The 19387-nt window shown below is 37.4% G+C and overlaps 1 protein-coding gene across 1 annotated transcript in view; it reads left to right on the top strand.

Annotated features, from left to right (window-relative positions):
• The first annotated feature begins 575 nt into the window (after positions 1–575).
• Positions 576–19387, top strand: part of LOC117996392 (zinc finger protein 11) — a 47239-nt gene continuing 28427 nt past the window's right edge. The window contains exon 1 of the mRNA XM_069509714.1: positions 576–610. The gene's annotated coding sequence lies outside the window, so the exon portion shown is untranslated. The remainder of the gene's footprint in view (positions 611–19387) is intronic.

The following is a 19387-nucleotide window of genomic DNA, read 5'->3' as shown; positions in this document are numbered from 1 at the left end:
TCTCTTCCCGCCGACCGGTTACAGGGGCTTGTCATCTGCCTTTTTGCTCCCATTAATTTATTTATCCCTCAATACATATACCACAACACTGGTATCCAGCCACCATAAAAGACCTTATTTTTATGCAATGTTTAATGTTACTCATTCTTAATTCAACATCCGTCCACAAAACTTCACAATAATTATTATTTATCTAAACTAATTTATATGAAAATATATTAATAAACTTTGCACGAAAATTCATTGTTTTTTTTCTTCTATTAATTACGTTACCTGCCTCTTTTTATAAGCATTCTTTCTCACAGCTAGAAAAATAAAAAGTTCCATAAACGCGTTCCAAATTTAAAATGGGTTCGCAAAGAGTGCGATGTTCGCATTTCGTAATTCGTTTTCGCGCCACACGTTCAAAACATCGGGCGCATTCCACGCGTTTGCTGTCAATGTACGTCAAGCAAGGGGCGGGCCAAGGGTCGGGCTTCGAACAACATCGGCTGGCTTCGGAACGCAGTCTGTCTCACAGACGCAAGGTGAGCTGAGTCACAATCGCGTATTCAACTTCACTCCATAGTAATTTGTGTTTTTATCAAAATATTGCATCAATTCAAGCCTGGTAAGTGAAATACTGATATTTTACTAAATACTTTACTTTTATTTCGTCCTAGATTGCATGAAAGTATTCATTTATTTATGTAACAATGTGTCTTAGATTGCCTTGACCAGTCTGTACTCATAAAATTACGATGGTACCTACTTTAAAATGTTCATTTTGTATGAAAAATGTTACTATTATTGAAAAATAAAAAATATTCAGATTTGTTTTTGATTTAAATAAATAACTATTGAGACGGCATTTCGTGCTAGAATCTTGTAGATAACCTCGAAATGTTTCTTTGTCAAAGTTTTCACATAGCTGAACATAGATGGCGTTAGTTGTAAATGTGAGCGCAGTTTTCAAAAGAATAATTGAGTGAATTTTAATATTTAATGCTAATTAATGGAATAAAATAATAAGTTATACTTAATAAAATCTTTTTTTAAATTAGGAACTATTAAAACAGAAATAGTATTTTTTATTAGCAAGTTTTTAGTAAATATTTATGATTTACCCGCCAAAAACAATAATAGGTATATAATTGATGTTCGGTTTTACTGCTTTTGAGTAAAAGTAACATAAAAGGTGTAGCAGAAATGCACGTTTTATGTGGCATTTTGTCACGAACTACAGCAAAATATTGCCATTGTATTATTTCTTCTTCTTAAGTAGGTACTTATCCACACTCTTAGTATGAAATTAAATAAACTAACGTCTTTTTTTCTCTATTTATAATTTTTTTTTCATAAATTTTAGTGATCTGTAAATTATTTTATCACAAATGGGTGCCTTTTCGATAAGTATAACAATAATTTATGCTATAAGTTATTACTTAGGTGATTACTTTTACTACCAAGTAGGTAGGTATGTATATACCTAGGTTTTTTTTTAATTCAGATACAAGTTAGCCCTTGACTGCAATCTCACCTGGTGGTAAGTGATGATGCAGTCTAAGATGATAGCGGGCTAACCTGGAAGGGGTATGGCAGTTTTTAATAAACCCATACCCCTTTGGTTTCTACACGGCATCGTACCGGAACGCTAAATCGCTTGGCGGCACGGCTTTGCCGGTAGGGTGGTAACTAGCCACGGCCGAAGCCTCCCACCAGACGAATATGTACGAGACGAGGTATGTACTAATGCACCATATCTACATCGTACAGTGCAACTTTTAACTCTCTTATTTTCCCTAGCAGTTATAATTAGGTAGATATTTATTATCATCTCAGAGAGTTTTTGAAAATCTGTTTAAATCTAAGATTTATGGGCAGCATTCACCAAGCATTATTCTTAGTATCAAGTATTCATATACTTAATACAAAAAATAGTCAAGTGTGTCTCAAAACAGCCATAAGGTTCCGTTGACACCCACATAACGTCACATAGACCTATAGGATGAGTTTTCGTCTTTGTAGAGCTATGTCTTTGTCACTCATACCTAGGTATATGACGTTTTGTCGGTCTCAATGACAGTGCCAATGCTCTACAAAACTGCTATCTCCTTCTAAAGGTCGATGTAAATTACTTTCTGCCGCGTACTTTACTTTTATTGTTTGAGAGTCGTACCCGGGATTTACGCACCTTTTGACAGTTGACACCTACGACCGTAGCTGTGATAGCCTAGTGGTTAGGACGTCCGCATTCTTATCAGAGGTTGGGGGCACGCACCTCTAACTTTTCGGAGTTATGTGCCTTTTAAGAAATTAAATATCACTTGCTTTAACGGTGAAGGAAAACATCATGAGGAAACCTGCACGCCTCAGAGTTCTCCATAATGCTCTCAAAGGTGTGTGAAGTCTACCAATCCGCACATGGCCAGCGTGGTAGACTATGGCTAAAAAACCTTCCCTCTGATACCCTAAAAATACGGTTAATTGTCATTCATATTTCGCACGGGCTGAGAGCCGCGCGGTTGTTTTCGTCGGGGACTATTATGCAACTAGTCGTAAATCTGTCGGCCGAGACGTCCGTAATCTGCCCTTTATGACGAGTGATGCATTACTTCTATTGTTTGAGAGTCGTAAATTTCCTTTTTTTTAATCTTTCTGTTGCATAATTCTCTCCATTCTGCCAAAAGTTCGTGGGGCTCCTTTCTTTAAATCAATAAATAGTACGGTTAGAAGTATTAAAAGCTTGCGTTGTGGTGGTTCCCGCTTTTGCTTTTTTTCATGTCTCATTGTACACTACACAGGGTTAGAAACCTAGAAAAACGAAGACAAGTGATTATGATTACTCATAAGATATGTAGGTATCACAAAAAACATCCTGTATTTTTAAAATTGCGCAATGTATTGTAAACTAGCTGATGACCGTGAGTTCGTCCGCGTGGAATTAGGTAAAAATCCCGTGGGAACTCTTTGATTTTCCGGGATAAAAAGTAGCCTATGTCACTCTCAAGGTCTTTATCTACACCCATGCAAAAAATCACGTCAATCCGTTGCACCGTTGCGACGTGATTGAAGGACAAACCAACAAACCAACACACTTTCGCATTTATAATAAGGGTACTGATAAAATATCTAACTGTCACCAGAAAATCAACGAACGTTGCGTAGTTAGGTGCCACGGGGTCAATGCCACATCATAGGCGGAGCATTGAACCCGAGTTTTGCACGTTATACATTGCGGGTTTAAAAATTACTAAATCACTAAACCTACAAGTTTAAGGCAACTGGTTATTGGTATTGGATTGTGTTTAGGTAGTATAATAGTAGCGTTAAGTTTTTTCTAACATTCTAATTATCTAAATATACCTATAAAAGGAAAATGTGACTGACTGATCTATCAACGGACAGCTGAAACTACTGGACGGATTGGGCTGAAATTTGGTATGCACATATAGCTGTTATGACGTAGGCATACATTTTTGAAAATTCAAATACGGGGTTGAAATAAATTTATGTAGTCCACGTGGACGAAGTCGCGACCATAAACTAATACTATATGAATATTTAAAAAAATCGATTAAAAAAGTTTCTCCTTACAATGTACAAAAGTGTGTAAACAGCTGATACAGAAATTATAAAACGTAGTTAAATGCTAACATTTAATTGTTGTAAAAATAATTAATTGTTGCTAATCTTTAATTAATGGCAAACACCTACTTAGTCGTTATAATTTGCGTGACCATATTTATAGTTAAATTAAATAAAACGCTAAATTACCCGTTTTTATACAAAAATAATAAAACTAAAACTCAAATGATTTAGTATATTTGTAGATAAAATAATTATCTAAGTATTTGCGTATTGCAATACACTTCTTAATCACTACATGATTCCTGCGACTTCGTCCAACATGAATTAAGATGTTTTAAAAACACTTTTGTCAAAATTGGTTAATTACGGGTGGGCCGTGAAAAATTAACAGACGGAAAACACACAAATAGGTGGACAGATGACATCAAACGAGTTGCATGGAGCTGCTGGATTCAGGCGGCGCAAGACCTTATGACGTGTGGACTGTGGAAGTCTCTACAAGAGACCTACGAGTAGGTATGTCCAGCTGGGAGCATCTATCGTTTGATAACGATGACGATGATGGATATCTAATAAAAGGAAAAGGTAATTGACTGACTGGCTGACTGATCTATCAACACACCGCTCAAACTACTGGACGGATCGGGCAGAAAGCTATTATGACGTAGGCATCTGCTAAGAAAGAATTTTTGAAAATTTAACCCCTAAGAGGATACGTCATAATATATATTTAGTACGGAATATAGATAGACAGACACACAGACACACTTTGCATTTATAATATTAATATAGATTTAGTGTAATAAACTTTTATAAATATTACATACTCTTTAATTTTCCGGGATAAAAAGCAGCCTATGTCCTTCCCCGGGATGTAAGCTATCTCTGTACCAAGTTTTGGTAAAATCGGTTGAACGGTTGAGCCGTGAAAAGCTAGCAGACACACAGACAAACAGACAGACTCACTTTCGCATTTATAATATTAGTATGGATAATATGTTTACGGTGGATGCAAATTTGCGCAACTTTTCCAGTTTATTTTATTGCAAGTTAATATTCAAATGTTTTTAAACAAAAACCCGTATAATTTATCGCGGTTATCGATGCCCAGCACATAGTACTTATAGCACAGTTAATAAGTAAGTAACTAATTGAATAGGTAGGTAAAGTTTTATTGATTGTGGATTCACACGCGTCGAATCGCTTGTATTATATTCGCACGTTAACGAAATCGCTCATCCGTCTCGCTTCTAATCAATGCTTTGCATTTATTGCAACTAGTGTTCCGATAGTTTGATGGGATTAGGATGGACACACACACTAATTGTTTTATTAGTTTGCCCAACCGATTTTGACGAAATTTGGAATAGAGATAGCTTGCATCCCGGGGAAGAACATAGGCTTCTTTTTATCCCGGAAAATCAAAGAGTTCCCACGGGGTTTTTAAAAACCTAAATCCACGCGGACGAAGTCGCGTGCATCATCTAGTATATATGTATAAAAGGAATAGGTGACTGACTGACTGACTGACTGACTGACTGATCTATCAACGCACAGCTCAAACTACTGGATTGATCGGGCTGAAATTTGGCATGCAGATAGCTATTATGACGTAGGCATCCGCTAAGAAAGGATATTGGAAAATTCAACTCCTAAGGGGGTGAAATAGGGGTTTGAAATTTTGTAGTCCACGCGGACGAAGTCGCGAGCATAAGCTAGTATTATATAAAAAGACAAGCTGACTGACTGACTGATTTATCAATGCACAGCTCAAACCACACTGGACGGATCGGCCTGTTTTGCATGCAGATAGCTATTATGATGTAGACATTCGCTAAGAAAGGTTATTGAAAATTCAATCCCTAAGGGGGTAAAATTTTTAAAGTCTACGGGGACAAAGACGCGGGCATAAGCCAGTTAAATATAATATAGTATACTTAGCTAAATTTTATTATGATAGTAAAATTTATGATTGTAACTTGACAACAATGTAATAAGTTTATAATAATTAAAAACTAATTTTTAGTCAGAATTTCAATTCATTAAAACTTTTTTTTTCACTGTTAGTGAACTGTAAAATTTGTTGTATTTGAAAAGAAAGAAGTAGGTACCTATAATTATTGTTTATTTTAAGTATCAATAGTGAAATGGCAAGCAGCAAATGTTTTAATTACTATTACGATTTTGAACTTAATTAACAAAATACTAGTGTAGGATTATTTTTGCCAGTATGTACCTAATTAGAGTAACAGAAGTCAATGAACTGAAATTATAAAGCATAGCTATTGTAACTAAATGAAATACCTAGTACTTTCCTACTTAATACTAATATTATTATAAGGTTAATATCATTGTAAGAGTTATATTTTTTATCCTCACAACATATTATTACATGTTGAAATGTGAAAAGGTGATTTAATTAACTAATATATTGAAAAATAGAATTAAGTATAACTATGTTTAAGATGAAGTGTGTTTTGTTATATTTATTGGGAAATAAAGGCTATTATTATACTTAGCTAATTATCAATAAATCAAGTGTCCCGGATTATCAGTGACGCGTCTGGACAAATGTTTCCGGCGCGGTGCGGGGTTTATTTTCATTATTTTTATTTACAAAATAATAATTTATGTGGCAAGAGACCGCCTTCCGAGAGATTTAGCGAGCGTGTCATAGACTCGGCTGGGACGCGATGCTGTTGAATTATATCCGTTTTAATGTCCCGCCGAAAAAGGTGATATATTTATCACGGTGTTCATAATTTTTTCTCCCACTTGCTCGTAAAATGCTTCGTTACAGAAAGAGGAAGCCTGTAAAAGACGACTGTAATCGCCTCTTTACTGTCCACACGCCAGCAATATCCAATAGGACTGTAATAGAAATTGCTGGACAGTTCCATATGACGAGGTTCTAAGGGTGGATTCTATAGAGAGCACTCCGACTTCGCTTAGACTTTAGCCAGAGCGAGACAGATGTATATCTCACACATAAATCTGTCTCGTTTTAAGTCAAACTTAAGTCTGAGCAAAGTCAAAGTGCGCTCTATAGATCTCAGCCTAAGTGGAGACTAACATAAATTAGGGTTTTTTAGGAACATGATTTTATTAATATTTTTACTTATTATTCCTCTTTTTTTATTTTGTACGGCTTACACGATTTTATTAATATTCTAACTTATTACTATTTTATTTTCATTTTTTAATTTTCATTAGTTTTATTTACAAAATAATAATTTATGTGGCAAGAGACCGCCTTCCGAGAGATTTAGCGAGCGTGTCATAGACTCGGGGCTGAACGCGATGGTGTTGAATTATGATCCGTTTTAATGTCCCATGGACTGCGCCGAAAAAGGTTGTGATAATATATCACCGTATTAATAATTTTTATGATTAAAATTCATATTAATGTCAGGTGTAAGTGAAATTCACGGAACAATGTGAATGAAAAATACGTATTACTCCCATCAGATAATGTATCGACACACACAATGTCATTTGACTCGTAGGTACAGAAGCTCTCTCTGGGGTCTGTTGGAACTGGCTGTAAACTAAATTGTTTATATTTAAATATGTTCTTATTCTTATTTTTTCTAAGAGTTTTTTGTTTTACATTCGATGACATATTGGCTGACTTCAAATATATATCTCAAACAGGACGTCCAAGTTTTTCCTTTTACTGATATTTTTCCTATAAAATCAAAATATCCCAACAGGGTCACATTATAAAGAGCTTCCGAGACGATCAAGCGGCTTGACGTCACGCACGTAGATTCTGGCCTGAGTCTATTATATATTCTGTGCCTGAGTTAAGCATTTTGACCGTTTACAAAGTTTGCTTGATGCTTGAGTCAACCATTTACAGTAGCCACTAGCCGACATCGTACTGCAGTGGCGTGCAGGTCATAGAGTCATAAATGCACTGCTTACCCCAGTTGTAATAGCTTAATGCATATTTTTCATTATGACCTGCCAGTAAATAGGTTCTCACCTAACTAATGCCTACCCTGGCTTCAAACCCTGTGCACGCCACTGCATCGTAGGTACATGGACATTTAGATAGAGGTTTCGGAGAGCGTCGTCTCTGTACTGCCTACTTACGCAACGTTCTTTGACCTGTAGCGTCAGTCAGATGTTTTATTTGCAATACTTATATCGTGAACTTTTAAAAAATGTAGGATTTTTTTATATATTTTTCGCGTTATTTTTTGTAGTTACATGTATAGATATGTACATAGAAGTCATTGGGTGCAGATATATACTACTTTTGTCCGGAAAATCAAAGAGTTCCTTTGAGTTTTGAGCTTTTCAAAAAACCCAAATCCATGCATGCACACCTAAACTGTTCGCAACGCCCATTACCAGAGATTAACAAAACTTTTCCGTTGTAAATGAAAAGCGCGAGTTTACGTCACTAGCATTAATCCCTTTTAACTGCAGCTGTATTATTGTAGTTATAAATTAATTTGTGCTCATTGAGCACGTCTCATTGGCCAACAATGGCCTGTAAGTTATTGCGATTCAATTCGGTTATTGTTGTCGATAAGAGCGTTTTACGAGAGTATAATATAATATCGTCTTCGCACTAGAGCGAAAACTCATTAAGTCGAAAATAACCAAACTAAAATACCTAGGAGTATCCTTCTTACTTTGTATATCCGCGATCTGTAACATAATTTTTTTTTATTTTTTTTTTTAAAGATTATTAGCCATGTTAAATGACTAATATTCCCCTTTCCTCTCCAACTAAGCGTCAGGCTTGTGCTAGGAGTAGGTACGACAATAGTGCAAAGGGCGGGGTTTGAACCGTCGACCTTTCGGTTTTCAGTCCACTCCTTTACCCGTTGAGCTATTGAGGCTCTTCTGAGGATTACTATGCATTTTATCAAGTAGCGCACGCACTGAAAAGAGTAACTGCTGAATTTCTTGCCGGCTCTTCTCAGTGTAATTTGTTTTCCGAACCAGTGGTAAGTTACCGATCAGATAAAGTTTCTTCAATCCTAACCTAATCTTAGGTAGATTAGGAAATGGAAAAATGGACAGATTAGGTGTCAAATACTAATGAAATCTTGTTCCCTAGTCATGTCATATCCCATCCCATCGACGGCTCACTACTGAGCACGGGTCTCCTCTTAGAATGAACGCCATAGTAGGTACGAGGCTTCAAATAAATGAAAAAGATGACAGATGTTTTTTTACAATAATAATTATTTTTGAATTTATAATCTTATCTCTTTATGGTATTTGATTCAGGCATAGTTAGATATATTATTAGGTTTTATTATAAAATTTTAATTTTACTTCTTATTTCTTCTACCATCCCTAGCTCTGGTCAGTTGAATCCTTTCACCAAAGGTTGCCTTGCCTGTTAGAGATTGCTTTAGCAATAAGGCCGCCCGTGCACCCTTTGTATAGTACCTTCTGTATTTTGTATTGTTTTCCTGTAATATCTTTGTACGATAAAGACTTCTAAAACAAATTAAATTAAAAAGAAAATTGTTACATAGATATTTTTGAAAAATTGCAGTCAGTAAATTGCAGTATTTTTCACTCATGAATCATTTCGTTTCGAAGTTAGATTAGTGATTTTTCACCCATCTTTCGCCATTTTTAGGGAAAACGGAACCCTTATAGGATCACTTTGTTGTCTGTCTGTATGTCTGCCTGTCGATCTGTCAAGAAACCTACTGGGTACTTCCCGTTGACCTAGAATCATGAAATTTGGTAGGTAGGTAGGTCCTATAGCAGACATTTGGGAAAAAATCTTAAAACCGTGAATTTGTGGTTAAATCACACAAAAAAATTTAAATTGTGGTCATGAACTAATAATTAGTATTTTCAATTTTCGATGTAAGATAACTGTATCAAGTGGGATATCATATGAAACGGCTTTACTTGTGCATTCTAAAACAGATTTTTATTTATTTTTATGCATCATACTTTTGGAATTATCGTGCAAAATGTCGAAAAAACATGACTATAGTACGGAACCCTCGTTGCGCGAGCCTGATTCGCACTTGGCCGGTTTTTTTTACCCTTGAATCATATCGTTTCAAAGTAAGTTATACCTAGTTATATTTCGATTTAAGGTAGTGATTTTTCGCCCATCTTTCGCAATTTTTGAACTTAGTGACTTTTCGCTCTACGGAACAGGTATGAAAGATTGGGATTCTTGCAATCGGCTTATTAAGAAAGACCTATCTAGTGCAATTTATCTACAGCTGGCTGGCCGGTCCCTCATGCAACTTGTAATACAAGGCTGCAGTACAAATTTAGTCGTCCTCCCACTACAGACCGCACGATTATTTATAATAAACCCTTTTTATACATTTTGTTTCCGATTCAACATAAATAAGATATGTTATTTAAAGCCAATATATCACTTGACAGGTGGTAGGCAGGTCTGTGTGTTTTGATTCGCTAATGACAACCTAACTTCGTGGACACGAAGGGTCAATATCGCGTACAGGTGCGACCAGGTCGTCGGGTCGTAACAGACGTTTCATAAGATTTATAAATATATCAAAGTAAAGCTTTGTGTGAATGTAGTGAGAGATTTTAATCAACGTCCGAACGCAGCGGCAATAAGTCGGGGGACTGGCGTTCGAGTCCCGGCTAATGCACAGGATGCTCGACAAGCAATTAACTATAGACGATTAATTGCAGATATCCATTTGTATCGTGCATGTATCTTTGTAATGCCTCCTAGTACCTATGTCTTGTATTCATTTTAATACTTATTTAAAATTAGCTTAGCTCGCGAATTCGTCCGCGTGGACTACACAAATTTCAAACCCCTATTTCACCCCCTTAGGGGTTGAATTTTCAAAAATCCTTTCTTAGCGGATGCCTACGTCATAACAGCTATCTGCATGCCAAATTTCAGCTTGATCCGTCCAGTAGTTTGAGCTGTGCCTTGATAGATCAGTCAGTCAGTCACCTTGTCCTTTTATATATTTAGATATTTAGATCTTGTATTCATTTTAATACTTATTTAAAACTAGATGATGACTGCGACTTCATCCGCGAAGCCTTTTTTCTAAAAAGCGAATTTAGACGCCAATATTGACTTGAAGTAAAATCAGTTATTTCTTACTGGTTTTCCAGAGGCGATCCGCGAAATTTATTTGTCTGATATGATTAATATTAATAGTAATTTACTTTTTGAAATTTGAAATTTTTGGATCAGCCTGTACTCATCGACATGGATATTATATAGTAAAATAGATTATTTTGTTATTGGTTATTGTCCCCGACAGTAATGATATTTGTAATTTACTGCATCAATATGTCACAATCGCATGAATATTAAGCGAATCAATAAAACACCTTTATTACAGTCTCCGATCTTATGAAAAATCTTTTTTTAATCTGTGTCCGATGTATAAAATATCCTTACGTAAAATTAAAAATCTACACTTTTCTTTTTTTTTTTTTTTTTTTTTTTTAATAGATATAGCGAGCAAGCGAGCAGGCGGGTCACCTGATGTTAAGTGATTACCGCCGCCCATGAACATTTGCAGCACCAGAGGAGCCGCCGATGCGTTGCCGGCCTTTTAGGAATTTGTTGGTCCGCCCCTTGAATAACCCCATGTTATAATCTAGTGGGAACACCGCCGATGGGAGTTGGTTCCACAGTTTGCACGTGCGTGGAAAGAAGGATCTGGCGCAGCGGACGGTCGAAGTGCACCAGACACCCAGATGGTGAGGGTGCAATTCCTTACGGTGGCGCGCGGTGCGGTTGTAGAAAAAAGAGGGTGGAATGAGGTCAAAAAGCTCTTCAGAGCACTCCCCATAATACAGGCGATAGAACACGCATAGAGAGCTAACGTCTCTGCGGTGCTCCAGGCTTTCCAACGAGCCGGTTAGTTTGGGATCGTCCACAAGTCGAACAGCCCGCCTTTGGATCCGATCAAATGGAAGGAGTTGGTACTGGGGTGCTCCAGCCCAAAGGTGGGAGCAGTACTCCATGTGAGGGCGGACTTGCGCCTTATAGAGTAGGAGCCTATGCTCGGGCGCGAAGTACCGCTTTGCTCTGTTGAACACCCCAAGCTTTTTGGAGGCTAATTTGGCCTTGCTTTCCAAATGATCGCGGAATTGAACCTCGCTCGAAATGTGGACTCCAAGGATCCCAATGCTGTTGGAAGGTGTGAGGGGAGTGCTCTGAAAGAGAAGAGGCAGTGTAAAAGGGGACTTCTTGGCGGAAAACGCGCAAACCTGTGTTTTAGTTGGGTTAAATTGCACTAGGTTTTGTGCGCCCCATTCTGACACTTTACCTAGGCAGGTTTCTATGTCAGACACAAGTTTGGCTCTACACTCCTCCAGCACTGCGCGAGAAAGCTGTGTATGTCATTTTCATAAGTAAGTTATAATTAAAAGGTAAATTTTAGAACATCCTGTACTCGCCGACATGGACATGTAGTAAAATCGGTTATTTGTTATTGGGTATGGTCCCCGACAATAATGATATTGTAATTTACTGCGTCAATACGTCACAATCGCATGAATATTGAGCGAATCAATAAAACATCTTTATAACGGCCTTCGGTTTTATTAAAAATTCCTCCTTATGTTTTCCATTAAGCAAGATTTAGATCAAGTGGACACGCAAACTTATATATTGTATCAACACTTTCATTTTATTATCCATACTTATTCATATTTTAAACGCGTGTGTCTGTCTGTCTGTCTGCTAGCTTTTCACGGCCCAACCGCAACCGTTTCAACGATTTAGACGAAATTTGGTACAGTACGCGGCCGAAAGTAATGTACATCGGCCTTTAGAATGACATTTCGGTTTTGTAGAGCGTTGTCTATGTCACTATACATATATGACGTTTTGTCTCAATGACAGGGACAATGCTCTACAAATCTGCTATCTCCTTCTAAATATCGATGTACATCACTTTCTGCCGCGTATACAGAGATAGCTTGCATCTCGGGAACGGACTTACTTATACAGTACGCTGCAGAAAATAATGAACATCGGCCTTTAGAATGAAATTTCGGCTCCGTAGAGCGTCTCTGTCACTCATACCTATATGACGTTTTGTCGGTCTCAACGACAGAGACAATGCTCCACAAAACCACTACCTCTTTCTAAAGGTCGATGTACATTATTTTCTGCCGCGTAGGCTTCTTTTTATGCCGGAAAATCAAAGGCTTCCTACGAGGATTTATAGAAAACTAAATCCACGTAAACGAAGACGCTTGTATATAAACTAGTCTTCTAATCTATATATATAAAAGGAGAAGGTGACTGACTGACTGACTGACTGACTGACTGATCTATCAACGCACAGCTCAAACTACTGGACGGATCGGGCTGAAATTTGGCATGCAGATAGCTATTATGACGTAGGCATCCGCTAAGAAAGGATTTTTGAAAATTCAAGTCCTAAGGGGGTTAAATAGGGGTTTGAAATTTTGTAGTCCACGCGGACGAAGTCGCGAGCATAAGCTAGTTATTAATAAATGCACATGTTGGTCGGTCTGTAAATAGGTAGATATGTAACCTCTTTTACCGACTTCCAAAAGAGAGGTGGTTCACAATAATTCGACCCGGTTTTTTAAATAAGTTTAAACTTTAAACCCATTAAACCCATGCACTGACTACCTAAGTAATAATTGTTTTTTTTACAGAAATAGGTTAAGATCAATCCGCAGGTTACGCATTTCTCGTATCTCTACGTAGATTAGAAATTGGTAGGTATAGACTTGATATACCTAGAGGCTAGAGCTACCAATAAACAAAAACCATGACGTTTCTATATCCCGCCTGACAGCTTTATAATAACCATTTACCCCAGACAGAGTATGATTTACGACTCTTATTAACTTACTATGACACAATTGTAGCTATTAAGCTTCAATGTTTTATTATTCGACTCGGAATAACACTAACTTGTCACGCGCTTCGAATGTTTGCTTACTACTCACGCCATCTATCGAACCGTTATAGAAACAAGTAAACGATTTTTAGTTTTGCTCCAATTTTAAAATTGGAAGCGAACATAATTCTAATTTTAAAATACAGTAATATTACCATGATTTAGTAGTTGTTATTAAGGACAATTATTATGAATTACTTACCTAATAAACAATTATTATTGGCGGTAAAATCGAGCGGTTTATTTTGTTGCAGGTCTGTATCTCTAAAGTCTAAATTAAAATAACAGGTCTAAAACTCTAAATGTATCGCTGTCTCTTACCCTTATTATGCTCCCTGCAGAAAAGGATAGCACTAGATTTAGACTTGTCATCTTAGTTTAGACATTCTGGACAACAGACCAATTACATGTATGAAGATTTGATGGAATCACCTCGAAAAAATCGGAATCCACCTGGTATTATAGGTATATTTAAAAACTTCACCTCAAGACACAGGGTCCTCTGTCAGCGTTTTCGCCAAGGATGAACCTGGGTCGTAACTCCGGTGTCAAAGGTCGTTTAATCGTTAGCGGGTGATCGAAGGAAGGTCGCGTTGGGTCGGATCGGGTGCCTGTTCGTTGCGTCGGCGGCTGACGCGGCGGCGGAGCGCTAATCGATGCGCGCCACTGCGCTGTCTTCCGACGGCGGCCATTACGCACCTTTATGACCACCCGGCCGCGTGCCCCGCACCCCTCGCCCTCTAAGGCGGCACATGACGAATCAATATGCCGCCAACCGACTCAACACTTATTTATTTGACACGATTTATTAGCCGAATGCCTGTAAACTTTTATGTTACTTCTACCCTCCCTCCTCGACCCGCCGGGGGATGCTCGGATGCTTTATGATGGACACGGCCGTGATAAAATTCTATGTTTCTGCTGCCGTCTACTTTTATTGCGATTTGGAACAGATGTCTGGAGGATTCGGGGGCTTTCTGTGGGCGAAATTATTCGTAAATTTTAACGACGCAACGTGTCTGCTCCGAGCGGTTATGATTTCTCTAGCGTGCCGTCCGATATGTTCAATTTGATTCAATTACCCCCCAAAATTATATCTGTTAAAGGTTTGACAGTTTTTACTCTCTGTCCGGTGGGTCAGGGATTCGATTCTCTAACTTTTTGGAGCTGTGTGTTCAATTTTAACGTTACTTGCTTTAACGGTGAAGCAGAAACCTGCATATTTGAGAGTTCTCCATAATGTTCTCAAAGGTGTGAAATTTGCCAAAAACAGCACTTGTCCAGCGTGGTGAACCATGGACTGAACCTTTCTCATCAGAATGAGGGTCAGAACACAAACACTTTACAAACTTTACAAATGTTGATGTTCCAAAGAGCTTCCTATTGAATTAGTGTTCCTATTGAAATAAACAAATTTTGGTTTTTATATTTTCAGAACCTAAATAATTGGTTAGATTGGACATTTGATTCAGTATTGAAACCTACTGGTTTTCACTTCTTGCCTTCGCCTTTGTTATTTGAAGAACGTATACGTTTTCTTTGTTCTTTAATAAAATGCAGGCTACAGAGATCTTTTGAAGTAAAAAAGGAATTCTCTTCAAGTTCGTATTAAGTAGGTAGGTATTTGCTGGATTCTAATCCACGAATGGAGGTAAAATGGGTCATAACATAATATTGGTAATTGAACATCATCCGTACAATATTCGTCTTAAAGTTGATTTTTACAGTGTCAAGAATTTTTTCTCTGATCACTTATGCTACACAAACACAATTTTAGTCCCTAAGTAGATAGGTATGTCTCCAATGTTTTTCTTATTTTGCTTTATGGCTTTTAGTAGTGCCACACCAACACCAATTAGGTACCTACCGTTAAATAATACATAATAATACCTACTTTTCATACCTACTTAGTTAATTATACTTCCTTAAATTGTCACACCAATCAAGCATAAACTAATTTAATAACAATGCAAAGAAATGACTCGAACAAATAATCTCCATTAATAACTTTAAAACTTTTATTAGCCTGCAGCAATTAACATCAGCGAACTTTTTGCTAGCGCGCGCGGTAGACAAAATGTCGGGCGGAAATGTGTTATTTTTTTTTCTCTACAAATATTGCGGAAGGAAGGCGACGTTTCCGGCGGTCTGTTTAGGTGCTTTTTATGCTAATCGCGGAGATTTGCTGAGCTTTCTTTTAGCAGGACAATTATTTACTGAGCGTGGTCGCGGTCGCCCTTTAAGAAATTAGCAATACGGTGGCCATGTTGACCCCTTTTCACGGACTTTTTTAAAGTGAAAACTTCTTTATGCACGTTGAGCGATTTTGGCATGGGCATCAAGGTTTCGTCATATACTTGATGTATATTAATACTAATAGTGCTTGGAGTGCCGACAGATGTAAAAACAAAACTATTGGTATTAGTGCTAATTTATAAATTTTAATTCAGGGTACTTATTCCAATTAATTTTAAAATCCAAAAAAAGACACTGTTATTTAATAGTTTTAAGTTTTCATTTTTGTCTCTTTTGTTTTTAGAGTTTTTAAACCAATCTAGTCTATCTGGTTCGACAGTTCAGGAAGAACTGTCTTCATTACCAAAACATTCAAATGTATGACATGAAAGACTGCTTGTATATAGGTAGGCTAGGATTCTTGATAACTACACCTTGTTAATAAAGTAACAAAGTGATGTGTAGTTTTAGATTCATCTGCAATAAAAGTTAAAAGGGTCCATTTGCATTAACAGACTGTTAATGTGTTTCATGTTTTAATATCCTCATAGGAGAGGCCCTCAATAAAAAGCTCCGGTGCGTTGTTTATATAACAGAAATGTTATCCAAAATAAAATATGAGTGTACACAAAATACGAGCTTTCAAATCTGTCCCGCAGGGCGCGGGCGGGACGACAGCGGGACGGGCGGCGGGACGTTAATTTTTACGGGCCGCTCTTTATGAAGCATGGTCGCCGTAACGTTTAATGGCCGACATAGACGCGGACGGGCACAAAGCAAACGACTTTGTAGGCAAATTAATTTGACAATAAAACACCTTCGTGGCCTTTCTTTATTTGTATGTTTTGCCAAATGTAATGATGCCGCAGTTTGGGTGGAATTTACGATTGACCCTGGGCGAGGAGGTTTTTGTTAATTATCTGTAGGCATTAGAGTGGACGATATTCGTTATGGAGGTGCACATTAAATTCCTGAATTAGGATTATAAATGGACCACCTTCTTTAAAGTACATTTTGTGTAATCGCTTAGGTAGGTAGTTACACTGTTATGAAGTAGCTTTATTTCTTCTAGTTTAGTGTTTTAGGAGGTTTTATTACCACTATTTGCTGACTGTACTAATAGAGCATTATGAATATCATCATGTATAAAGTGTAATGTATTTTAAACCAAAAACATTTTACGTTTCAGTGGAGAAATCCGCTAGAGTAAACCTTCCATTGAGAAATGTAAAGCCACTGATGATGATGATGATGATGTAGGCATAATACCTAATCGTATCTATTGCCAATAAATACCAAAAAGGTTCGAAGCTAAAACGTCTTCAAGGTTGCGGAAAAGTGCGAGAACCGAGAACAGAAAACAAAACGTTTGATCAATCCGACGATTGGAGGTGCCCCACTTGTGAATGCAAATGTAAAACAATTCCGCCCCCCTTCACCTCGCCGGCTCATACTCCGATGCATAACAGACAAACAGGCTAATCCGGGAGTTATCGTAAATTGTCAGTTTATGACGTGCAGAACGATGCTCGGGGTGGGGCGGGAGGGGAGGCGAGTTTTCTAATTTCGCCCCTTCGCCCCTTTGATGCGCTAATTCGTGTAAGCAGTTTCTGAACGTGCTTGTTTCCAGCTCACTCCACCCGGACAAAGTTAACTCAACCCCACCAATTTCTTATTCCCAAAGCTTTAGAAGCCTTTGTTGAACGTTTCGTGCGTATTTCTATTTTGCGAGGTTATCGCCGGCTTTTACATAGAGTTGCGCAATTTACATACATTTGTTTGTTCGGTTTTTAAATTGCGTTATTAACCCGTGTTAATCGCGAATGTTTCGCTAAACGCGGGTAAATTAAAACTTATGAATTTAATAAAGTAGTGTTCGCTTTGTTGATATTTTCTACTCTTTGTCTCGTTTAAAGTTGAAGCTACTACGACTACGTCTTACGAGTAATATCCAAATGAGATTAGGCACCTACGTTAAATTGTTCAATGATCACTTAGCAGATAAGATGCAAAATGACATAATTGAAGAATTATTATGAAAAATTAAAAATGGCCGTTTGCAGCTCCGTAAGGTCTAGCATTAACAGATACTGTTTGAGAGGTCAAAAAAAGTCTCTACGATTAATCAAAACAATCAAATAAACAGCAATATGTAAATTTGATGCTCAAAAATGCTACCATAGATAATATAATATTTAATGTTTATCTTTAGTAGTAACGTAAGTAATACAAAGTTGTATCACCATGAAAATAAGTAAAGGCAAAGCTAGAGTCGACAGATTCAAATGATCAAGATAAGGCTGAATCGCATCAAAGGGCTGCGCGGGCGCATCACCAATTAATACTCTTCATTTAATCGATTCCTTCAATTATTCCCACTTGATATACGTTAATCCTCCGGCCGAGCCTCCCCGGGATATTGTTGGCTATAATTACGTGGGAGGCGACCTCTATTGACAAGTATTGATGTTTTTAATCTGATGTTAGGATAAGACATTAGTATGCGCGTCCGTTTTTGATTTGTGGCCGGCCGGCTCATTGCCTCGTAATTATTGGATTTCGGCGCGATATTTATTGGCATTTCTTCTTCATTTGATTTATATTACATATTCTGGGATATTTTTAGTGATCCGTAACCTTCAGAGAAAAAGAAACCAAGAACTCTAATGGATGGAATTCTTTCGATCTCAAATCGAGTCATTGCCTTCCACTGGTAGGTAGGTAGGCGTGCTACATATTTTTTAAACTTTTTTATATAAATGAAATCATCACTTTTTAGAGTTTACTTATCTTTTTATTTTTAATCGAAAGATTATTCTTTCTAGAAATTTGCAGTTTCTCTTTCGTTTAAGTACCTACTAATACTTTTAATTGTACAGCACCACCAATAAAGTGCCACCAAACATCGTTTTGCTCATCCACCATGCGCATGCAAGTCTAGCGGTCTGGAAATCGTACTTCTAAAAAAATACTTACTGTCATTTTTCCAGCATTTGATACATATTTGAACACCTAGTAGGGATCTCTCATTAGTCGTCATTTCAGCCACCTTTTTTCGTTTATTAAGGCTGCAGTCCCCCAGGTGGGGCTAATACGTCATATTTCAATACGATGCGCGTTAGGACACATGATCACCTCCATTAAGGCTCGTCTCCGGGTCCCGGCGGATTAGTGCCGTCAGCCACGAGTAATGAGACGGCGAAGGCGAAAATATTGGAAATACACAATAATAAAGCTATAATGGGGGAATGGTGACGCAGCTGTGACGCGTGCCCGCCGCTAGGGGCGCCACCGTCGATCTTCATTGACATCATATCATGTAGGTATATCCCTTTACCTTGTACATACTTACGCGTTGAAAAGAAACGTGTAATTTTTACGCACCCACTTACCAACAATTAATAATATTCCTGACTAAATTATTATACTTTTTTAAGGTTAATTAAATATTTTAGGCTTATTTTATGAAATAATAAGGATTTTCACACTGAAAATCTCTAAACTAAACTAGGTTGTCCTTGTGCTTGCCCTTTGAATGTTTGTTTTCTAAACTCTAAAACCCCTTTGAATCGACACTTTTCGTACGATATGATGGTGTATTTTTTACTAAGCTTTAATGTACCTATAGGAAAAATTTACAAGAAGAAGTGAAGAAGAACAGAAATGAAAAGTCATAGAAGATAAGAATAAAATGA

Source organism: Maniola hyperantus, chromosome 3 (genome assembly GCF_902806685.2).
Source record: "Maniola hyperantus chromosome 3, iAphHyp1.2, whole genome shotgun sequence".
In the NCBI taxonomy this organism is placed as follows: domain Eukaryota; kingdom Metazoa; phylum Arthropoda; class Insecta; order Lepidoptera; family Nymphalidae; genus Maniola; species Maniola hyperantus.
This window is presented reverse-complemented; position numbering and strand designations above follow the sequence as displayed.